At 36.9% G+C, this 11,312-nt stretch overlaps 1 non-coding gene across 1 annotated transcript; it reads left to right on the top strand.

Moving 5' to 3' along the window:
* Positions 1-286: 286 nt before the first annotated feature.
* Positions 287-370, top strand: TRNAY-GUA (transfer RNA tyrosine (anticodon GUA)). Its single transcript has one exon. It is a non-coding gene; the product is annotated as a tRNA-Tyr (tRNA).
* The last annotated feature ends 10,942 nt before the right edge of the window (positions 371-11,312 follow it).

The following is an 11,312-nucleotide window of genomic DNA, read 5'->3' as shown; positions in this document are numbered from 1 at the left end:
TTTTAGTTGCAATATTTAATTTCTGAAGGGACTCCATTTTATCGATAGGCAAGTTTATTGAAAAAAAAACTTGAGGAAACCAAGAATTCTTGTATTATTAATAATTCTTGTATTATTATTGACAACTTCCCGATCACTTTCATATTATAAAGAATAGATTGCCCCTATCGTCTAGTGGATCAGAACATCTCTCTTTCAAGGAGGCAACGGGGATTCAACTTCCCCTGGGGTACCATGATCCATTCGTTAGGCATCCTAAATAATTTTCAATTACTGTCTTGTTCCTGGGTCGATGCCCGAGTGGTTAATGAGGACGGACTGTAAATCCGTTGGCAATATGCCCACGCTGGTTCAAATCCAGCTCGACCCAACCAATATCATCAATACCAATCTATCGGTATGGTTATATTCATGCTAATCATGAATGAAAAGATAATTGGTTATTGAACCCCGACATCGATATCTATTCATATCGTAGATGCCCAATTCCGTATGAATCGATACATTTCAAAAATGAAAGAGAAGGATAAGATATTTAATCGACCTAGCACTCGCATAATCTATATGACCTATCTAGCACCTATCATGAAATAAATATTATCTAATAGTAGGTGAACTGTACTGTATTGGGATTGTAGCTCAATTGGTTAGAGTACCGCCCTGTCAAGACGGAAGTTGTGGGTTCGAGTCCCGTCAGTCCCGATCCAATAGTAAGTGAACTGTGAATGATCATGTCAGGATCTGGACGGACTAGTCCTTATCATTCCAGGGTCATGGGTGGGCCTCTGGATAAATTCGATATGGGATACTTCTTTCTATATCATCACCGAAGCGGGATAGATTCACAATTCCATCTAAATCGTGGAGATCCAAGAAAAATATCTCTCATGTCTGACGAACGTCTTCTGGAGGAGCATAAGGTTCTTATTCGTACAAATCCTATTCTTTTGAAATTATACCAGACATGTGTTGATCGGAACATTCTCTGATGCACGTAAGTTTTTACTACTAGTCTTATCAAAAGTGATCGTATTAGGTTATACTATTTCCATCGAAGAATTCATTCAATCCATTAGTTAGATTCCGTTACTCGAACCAATTCTATCAATGACATACATCTATTTCATGGATCTTGAAAGAAAGATTCATTCATCTCTATGAGATCAAAATGAGATCAAATCTCGAGCTATTTTTGAACAAAGTTAAAATAAGGAGATCATGGAAGTAAATACCCTTGCATTTATTGTTGTTCTACTGTTCCATGCAGTTCCTACTGCTTTTCTACTTATCCCTTACGTCAAAACAGCCAGTGCAAGTAGTGGAAGCAATTGATTTTTTCCCACTAAAATCAATTTTTGTCAGACAAATAATGTAACTAATTTCCCTAGGAATGACACGAGAAAGCATGTTTTTTCTGAAATCGATAATTTCAATGTTGCTCTGACTACCAATATCTAAGGGAACTTTACTAGAAAACTAGTTTCTTGATAGGTTTAGAGAGTAGATATTCCTCATCCTGGTGATTTCCACTGGGATGGGATCATTGAATTTGTTTTGGCTAAGATCAATGTGTGTCAATGAAATATAGTTACCAATTTCCATAGAAATCATGCTAGAAAGTTGCTTTTTCTAAAATCATTTGCCCAGATATCCAATATCTGAGGGAACATTACCAACCAACCTATTTGTGCTGAGATCAGTGCATGTCAAAGCACTAAATTTGTTGATCTCCTTAGGAATCATACCAGAAAAGTTGTTCTTGTTGAAATCGATATCACAACAGAGGCCACTGCTAAGCTCTTCTTTGAGCGAGTGTGGGTACACTTTGGGATCCCACAGTCCATTATCTCAGATCAGGATAGAAAATTCCTGAGTTCATTTTGGTCAAGTCTCTGTACGATGCTAGATACAAAACTCACTAAGCCCACGACTTTCCATCCCCAAACAGATGGCCAAATAGAGGTTGTCAACATGATTATCGTACACATTTTGCGCATGTATAACTCGAAGCATCCACACACATGGGATGAAAGTCTCCCCTATGTCCAACACATCTACAACAGAGCTCTCCACAGCTCAATAGGTCACAACCCCTTTCAGGTAGGGCTAGTATTGTAGCCATTATGCCCCATTGACGTGGTCATACCATTTGCAACCACTTAGGTAGATTTGGCTCACGTACAGTCCGAAGCTGAAAGGGATAACAACTTCATTGAGAACATTCAACACATCCTCCAATAGGTCCATGATATATTGGACAGATCTAATGCTAAGTACAAGAAACACCATGATCAGCATCGATTGTCACACAAGTTCTAGGTGGGCGACAAAGTTTGGCTTCATTTGCAAAACGAGCGCCTTTTTGGACCCCACCGCAAGCTTCACCCGCTCTGATATGGGCCATACACCATCACCAAGGCTATTGATGACAATTCCTTCGAGCTCAGCATCCCACCGTTCCTTGGTCTACACCCAGTGTTCAATGTAGATCATCTTCGGCCATACTTCCCACCATTGTTGGAAACATCTGACATTGCAGAACAACTCACACCAACAGAGCTCAACCCAGACTATATGGAATAGGCCACAACTGCTAGATCATGGACACATAGATCAAGAACACTTGACAACAAAGGATACAACTATATCAAGTTGTCAAATCAGGCCGACTCTGTCACGAGGGCATGTGGTTCACTAGGGACCAGGTTCAACAGAAATTTCCTCACCTCATGGAGGCTCTGCACACAATGGGGACCATTGCTTCCTAAGGGGGAGGAATGATCCAGGTGGATATTGGTGGCTACCTGCCTATTCCACTTAGACCCCCCAGTCAGTTTCATTTTTTTCCTTAATTGTTGCACAATTTACTATTTTTGGCATTCTTTTGGTTCCTGAACTTCCATAGCCGTTTTGAGGCCCTAAACGATGTTTTTTTGGTAAAATTCCTCTAGTGATTGTCAAGTCAATTACATCAGCAGTTGCAGTCCTCGGAGAAATATTTCCGACAAGGTATCATACGCATCAAACAAAGATAATATGACCAAGTTGCGACCCTGCGAAGTGGGTTGTGCAACTAACCCCAACGGGGCCCATAAACTCTTCGTGTTACATCTCCTCGGGTTAGGGTTTTGGTTGTTTAGGGTTTTCCCCTTATTGTTCAATAATAAAAATTCCATTGAGCCTCATTGTAACTCATTTCATGTCCATGTAGCCGCCACATCTCTTCTCATAGATAAGCTACCATAGCCCGAGCTATCTTATTTCCATTCTGTTTGTAAGCATAGTTCAATATTTTTCTATTAATGAAATGAAGTGTTTTTTTGCTACATCTCTATGTTTATGATTATATCTGTAAGTTGTTGCATTCCTGTTCAAGTTCGGATCAATAAGGTTGCTCAAATTTCCTATCTCAGGAGGAATCACACCATCGAATGATTTGAACGACAAGGAAAGGGAAGTGTCTACTCAGGCGGAAGAATTGTCTGGACCGCCAAAAGTAGCCAGAATCCGAGAAAAAAATTCAAAATATCTTATAGTAGAAATGTTTTAATCATGTTTTTAATGGTGGAGATGGATTCAAAACCATCAAAAACCTCTTGGGCACTCAAAACCTTGAAATTTGATAGTTGTAACCTAGATTTACAAAATACCTTGCCGAATTTTATCAAAATCTTGCCAGAATAATCATGATTTTCAGGGAAAAAAAGTAGTTTGGTTAGACTGCGGCCAAAGAAAGTGTTCTCAAATTTCTCAATTTTCTAAGCTCTCTAGGTATTTTTCCACTTAAACTATTTTGATCTATAAAAAGAGATTATAATTTTTTTAGCTTCCCGTACTCACCAGGAATGCTACCTAAGAGTTTTTTTCTTCTGAGGAAAATATAGTTGAACTTCATGAGATAGGTCAAATCCAGTGGCAATGCCTCAGACAAAGAATTGTTATGGTTGTTGAGGACTTCTAGGTTCCTCAATTTTGGCAAGTCCCAAATGAAAGATGGAACATTACTATGTAGTATGTTATAGGACAAATGTAACTCCCTCAACTCCCTCGAGTTGTACAAGATTTCTCAAATTTAATTTTTCAGGAGGAATCCCACCATCGAATGAATTCCCCGTGCAATAAAATGTTTCCCAACCCCCCAAATAAAGTGTTTTCAAATTCCCCAATTTTCGGAGCTCTCCGGGTATTCTTCCACCCAAATTATTTCCACATAGTGAAAGATATTGTACACTTTTTAGCTTCATGTAGTCTCTAAGAATACTGCGTGAGAAGTAATTATATCCAAGACCAAGATTGTTGAGGTTCACAAGATAGGCTAAATCCAGTGGCAATGCCCTGACAAGGAGTTGTTATAGATGTTGAGGAACTCCACGTTCCTCAATTGTAATATGTTGGAGGGAAGTCTTTCATTGAGGACATTAAAGGAGGCATCAAAAACCTTTAGATTCTTCAAGTTTGATATATTAGAGGGGAGGCTTCCATTGAGGGAGTTATTGGAGAAGTCGAGCAAATGAAGTACTAGAATCTTTGTAAATTGAGTGGGGAATGGGCCCAAAATACCCATTGAAGAGAGATGTAGAGCCACTACTCGACCCATGAGGTCACAATGGACATCATTCCATGAGTAATGGGTGGTGTTATCAGAGTTTTGAGGTATGTAACAGAAAGTTAGGATCAACTAGGGCTTCATTTATTGAAATCAGTGCATTGGCATCTTCATGGATTGATGAATTGCAGAGAGCATATGATGGGTGTAGAAACAGGGGAGGAAGAAAACTGAGAGGCACACAACAAGCTTTTGCAAAACCTTCATATTTTAGTGCAAGATTGCAATAATCTAACATGTAGAGATGCAAAGCATGATTTGTTTAAAATGGAAGTAACCCATCTGCTATAAACAAAAAACAAAAGGAAAAAAGATCTCGATAGACTTCGAAACAACACAAGTCAAGAACCATAGATGGTCCACCAATTCAAATGATGGAATTCAACTTTTGACGTTCTTCATCTTCTCCCACCTTTAATTGTTTCCAATTAAAAAAAATTAAAATGGATGAAATATATTTTTTCTTCACAAGTTTTTTATTTTAGAATATTTTTTTATATTTAATTATACTATAAATAAATGAAATTATGATCAAATCAAAATATTAAATAACAAACCCATTGACGATGCTGGATTCTGCCAAGTCTCCCCGATGTGAAGTCCCAATTAGACCTCACACAGTTTGGAGAAGGAGCCCCATCCAGAGTATCGACCTGACCACTATAGCTCTAATGTTTTCCTTGGTTGCAAATGTTTTCCTTGGTTGCAATGAATAACATAAGAGAGTATGCATACAACCTTTGAAATCAACAAGTAAGTTGATGTTGTGAAACACCAATTTCAATTTGTAAAAGGATATTTTCATGAGAGGGGAGACAAGAGTGGGTCTCTAGAAGGAAATTAATAATACTATCCTAAGAGAGGCACATGAGAGCAAGGAAATATTTGTTAGTTATCTAGTGAAATATTTCACATAGGCACAACGGTCATTAAACCAAATACAACGCATATTCAACAAGATAAGTACCAAATCCAATGAAGTACTTCAATTTCGTACATATGAACATGATCCAAGATTTTTGCATAATCAAGCTGAGTTTTTTTTAGTAACCATTATTGAAAAAGTCAATATAGTCTGTAATTTAATTTTACAATGAGAAGACTTTACACAAGATAAAGAAAAAAAATAAATTTAATATTTATTTTATTATAAGTATTGATTTTTTAAATATATATTCTTAATTTTAAACACTATATTTTTATAAATATATTAAAATTTAATATTTTTTTATAAACACAAGTAAATAAAAATGAAATCTAATATTAAAATATAAAATATAATAAATTTAGTGAATATGTATTAAACTCATGAAATGTGAGTTGATTTGTGTGAAATTTTAGTTTTGAATAAGGTTCAAAGTCAAATCTCATATGAAAAGATTGATCAAGAAAACCACATGAAAATAAATTATTTTTACCATTTAAATAAAAATTGGCCCAAAATTGCGTGTCGAATAGTGAGGAGGGCTTCAAGGGGAAGGCTCCCTATCTCAGACTAGGGATGACAGGGGGAATCTTGAATGGAATTGGCCTTGAAAACCATATTGTACACGAGTTTCATAACAAAGGTAAAAGTAAATCTGGCATTGAGTCGTCTAGTGGGAAATGTCTCGAGGAACAACTGGACTACACCACTGAGGTAGGTTCTTGGGACTCATTCTCAAAAATGCTATGGGTTATCCATACCAAGTATAAAGTTTTCAGTTTGGTTGTTCATTCTTTGCTATTCATTTTTATGCTTATAAGTTCCAGTCTTGCTAGGTGTGTCGGGGTAGAGACATGGTTGGGAAAAGAGCATTTTACCTTCCTTCTTCTGTATGCTCTAGGGAAGTGGGGAAGTCTAGAGGTTTTCTAGTAGTAGGGGAATCATTACGTTGGGAATTTGAGTGGTATGAGTGTTATTCCTTTTGGATTTAGATGGGTTAGTTCTATCTAAGAAAAGAGGGATCTTGTGTGGTGTGTTGATTGTGTGCTTCTGAAATCCTTGGATTTCTGGATATTCCAATTTGAGTTTTCTTCGACCATATTTGAGGGTTGGTGGGTGTTTCCTCCACTGGGGCCGAGTTGGGTAGCAACAAATTGGAACTTGTTTGGTTGCAATCTTGGGAAATATTTGTGGTGGCTTGTGTGGGTTTCCCAGGTAAGTGGCGTCTGCATTGGGGGTCATGGATGTTTGTGACCCCTTGTAGGAAGAAGAAGTATCCTTGTATGCTTAGTAGTATTAGTTGTCGCAACACGAACTTTTTCTTTATGAGACAAGAAGTTCAAAGGACAGTGATGAATATGCATCCTCAACAAGGTTGGGCTCATAAAGGAATGGAAGCGAGGGGATTTTTGTGGTGGAAACAACAACAAGAGTAGGGACATGGAGAAACCGTAGACCCACCATTCGCTCAGTCCTTTCACTCTGTGGGAAATGTCTCCTTTGTGGAATACAATACGAGCATATTTTGATAGTTGAGAAACTCATTGGACCAAGTCAATCAGCCTTGGCAAGATGATCACAATGACACAACTGACTTCATGAATAAATTTCAATGAAACCTGTGGGAGATGCATGACAACCTCATCAATCTATGGAGAGGAAAATGGTGCATTAGGAGCAGCTTGACCATTTGGAAACTAGGATGGTTCACATGGAAAGGCGTGCCCATTGTGAATTCAAACCCTCACCATCCCCTAGCTCAACTCTATATCATCATATCCTGGTAAATTATAATGATATCTAATGATCATTTGTTGTCTTTTAATTTTACAGGCGTAATGACACTTTTTTCCTGTTAGTTTATGTAAATAATTGTCATTTTAGAAGTTTAATATATATCTAGGTATGCACTTACTGGCCAACAAATCTAGGAAGAGTGAGGCCAATAATTTTTTGAGATACGTTATGAGAAGATGTAATATTTGGCATTAATAGAAAATTTTGGATTCACAAAAGAAAAATTGGCCCAAAATTAACTCCACCCAACTAAAAAAAAGAAGAAGAAAAAAATAAAACAAAAACAAACAAAACTTTTTTTAATTATTAAATTGTTTAACAAATATAAAATATATATACTATATAATATTCATTAAATTTTAATGAACTATTAAAAAAATAAGCCAACAAGATTAATAGTAGCGATGCAACATTGTCCCTATCTCTACAACTAATTAATTGATTAATATTTTCACACAGTGTAAGCTCTCCGCACAAGCATTTTTTCTTTGCACAGGCTTCCTCCGCACAACCACCTCCACACAACTTCCTCTACACTAATTTGGGTTGTACATGACCTGCATGCAAAAACTATAACGTCTCTTTAGAAATGTTGTTAATCTTAAAACACTGAAAGCTTAAAGTATTTGATTAAATTCAGTATAATAATCACAATTTGAATCATTCGTACACAAGAGGTTAATGTCTTGATATCATTTAAAATAAAGAGTCTTTAGTTTTTTTTAAATTGCAACACATCATTGAAAATATAAAATAATTCCTAACACTGAGGTGCCCTTGTAATTAACATATAATTAAGATCGTGTGCATATTGTCAATAGTAACCAATACTTATCGCTTATGTTGGACTATAAATTGATTTTTTTTTCTTTCCACAAATTAAGGGGTTTTTAGTAAGGTTTGTTTAGATAAATTAATAAATAATGTAAAGAAGAGTTATATGTTTTAATTAATATTCGATTTTTTTAAGAGATTGTTTAATTATTATCCAAGTGGAATTATGTTGCCACAAGTAAAGTGTGGTAAAGTGTGTTATTGGTTTTCTCGATGTCAATAACTTTATTAACATTTCCATCATCTAGTAATAGATGCAAATAAATACCAAAAAAAACTCCAATTCACGATTAGTCGCACAATGATATTAAAATAACTCTCCGGATAATGAGTTAACAATATGTGTTGTGTGGAGGCTTTCACTGTGCGGAGCTGCGACGTAACTCCACACAATGAAAGTTTCCGCACAATGGATCTCTTCGTACAATGGGCCCCACACAATCAAAACTAGGCTCACATCAAGCTTGTGGGGCCTCGAACATGTTGCCGGGAATTAATACACAGAGTGCTTCAGTTAATTAAATGCACCTCTAGCATCCAACTTCATAAAGAACCTTTAATTATGAGATTGACCCACAATTAAGATTTATCTTGAATGCAAAATAATAATGTAGTGTTAAAATTAAGCTATTAAATTTTATAATATTTTAACTATTAATATTTTCAAAATAAATATCCCCTCGATTGGGGTGAGAGAAGGCAGGGCAATCGTCTTTGGGATCTAGGCGATGAGAGTAACATTAGGAGATAAGGCTGGGAGGCAACCAACTGTTAGTGCATGCATGCGAGAATGGTGTGGATTTAAGACAAAGGACATGCAGTGTCTGATCAGAAAGGTCCCACAAGGGAAGTGGTACCCTGCCCAGTTGTTTTTGTGGACAACACCTCAATCACTGAGCATTTCTCCCTCAGGAAGATTCAGTTGGATTGTTTTGTGGCGCTAGTGTTCTGCACTGGTGAGTTCGTGGTGGAGGTGTTGCTCATCGGAACTGTCACTACAACATGAAAGAATGAAAATCAATACTGGGTATATTTTTTCTTTTACCTCCCCTCCAGGCCTGAAGAATGTGTGTCATAGTCGCGAAAATGTCAGGGTTATGGGATGGCCTGGTCTGGTTCAATATGGTAGTCGTCTGTATGGGGTGTCATGGCATGAAGTTATATATATCAAGTACATTGTTTCTATCCCTGTCTTAGTTATGTTCAACATTATTCTCTCCTGCATGGGCATGTTTCTCTCTATTTGTGGGTATCGGCGGAGGTCAGGTTCCATGCAGCCTGAAAAAGGTAGTAGGTTTTTCAAGCGGTGGGTTTCACTACAAATTTGGTTGGGCAAGGGTATGTTATGGTTGTATGGGTCTTCTAGCATGGTTTGGTTGAGGACTCAGTATGATGAGGAACTCCTCAGTGGTGATAATGTTCAAGGTTGTTGTTGCATGAGTAGAGGATGTTTCTATGGCCTTTTGGTTTATTGGGTGTTTCACTGAGTTGATATACGATGGAGCGGCCCACATGAGATGAATTGGACTATGTTTTGGTGGCATAACTCGGAACCTGACTATCTTGTGATGCTCTCTAATAATTATATAGTAGGTCTCTATAATATTAATGTCTTCTTTTATTGCATGAATATTTCTTGGCTCGAACTGGTGGTGGGGCTTCTGGACCAACCCAATTGCGCTCAACATGACAGTGTTCGGTATTGGAGGTCATTTAAATGGAAGCAGGTACATGAAGATGAGGGAGAACGCATCGCCCTCAGTCAGAACGCCGAGAAGGAGTGGTCGGTGCACTGACGCTCATAGACTTAAGGAGGAGATGCAAGCCTATGATTTAGGCACGCTTGCAGATGTCAAACATTTGGTTAAAACCTGGGAAACTAATCTTAACCGTCGAGCAGGCATGGAAGTCAGGGTGGAGGAATGGAAGGATCTTGTCTTGGACCCAAGTAACACATGTGGTTGTCTCACATAGTACAAGCACACTGTGTACCTTTACTTGATTATGAAGAGCCTAGTGGCCATAGCCATAATGACCCCTCAGGAGCATGCCAGGGAGTCAAACCTGGGACTGCAGGAAATCAAAAGAGAGCTACAACTGATCCAGGTTCATATTCAACAACAGAAAAAGTTCCTAGGCCACATTGAGGATCACACTCAGTGCCTCTCTCAAACAAAGATGTTGGTTTCGAGTGCATGAGACCCATCTCTAGTGGAGTCTTCTAATTAGTTGATGCTTTTATGTTTAGTTGTGGTGGAATTTTGCTAGCTTTTAACAATTATATATGTCGGATACTATAGAATTTTGTAGATATATTAGTAAAAATTGTTGGTCAAACTTACATGCATATAAAGCCTTGATGGACAGATATAAAACTTTCAGATTTTAGATGGCATATAATGTGTTTTGGTGGCCAACAAACTTGGTTTCCCATAGGGCAGGTTGAGTCCATTAAACATCTTTTACATGTTTGTAACCTACTTTTACTTTAATGAATGAAGAAAGACTTACCGAACATACAAAAAAATATTTTCAAAATAAATATAAAGAAAAATAGTTTTGAGTTATTATATATTAAAACAAAATATATATAGAGAAAAGTAGGTTTCAGTTATATATGTTATTAAAGTGTAAAAACAAAACAGATTCAACCTTCGTAATTTTTTCTAATAACATATAGTTATAGTTTATTAATAATTGTAGAAAAGACAACAAGTTAGAAATATAAAATAAATAACTATATCTTATAAATAAAAAGCATGAACTAAAGATAAAGTGGTGATAGGATATCTTAAAGAGAATGATTTTTGTGGCGGGAGTATCCATTGTTATGAGACTTTCATTATGTGAAGGTGCAAAGTAACTCCGCACAATCAATTTTTTCACACAATGGGCCCCACACAATTGAAACTAGGATCACGTCAATCTTGCAAAGAACACACATAAATACCGTAATAGTGATAAATACCACAAAATAAATACCACTAATTAATACAAAATGAACAAGTAATAGTTCATACCACAAAGAACTCATAGCATGGAACAATGAATACTGCATAATGCCCTAATCACTATGGAATAATTGTTGAGGCTTCACTGACATTGTCATTATATGTGTGATACTAATGTAAATTATAGAGAGACAAAAGG

The sequence above is a fragment of the Pinus tabuliformis genome, chromosome 4_2 (assembly GCF_031772625.1).
Source record: "Pinus tabuliformis cultivar Carrire ecotype Pingquan chromosome 4_2, CPIR1, whole genome shotgun sequence".
Taxonomy (NCBI): domain Eukaryota; kingdom Viridiplantae; phylum Streptophyta; class Pinopsida; order Pinales; family Pinaceae; genus Pinus; species Pinus tabuliformis.
This window is presented reverse-complemented; position numbering and strand designations above follow the sequence as displayed.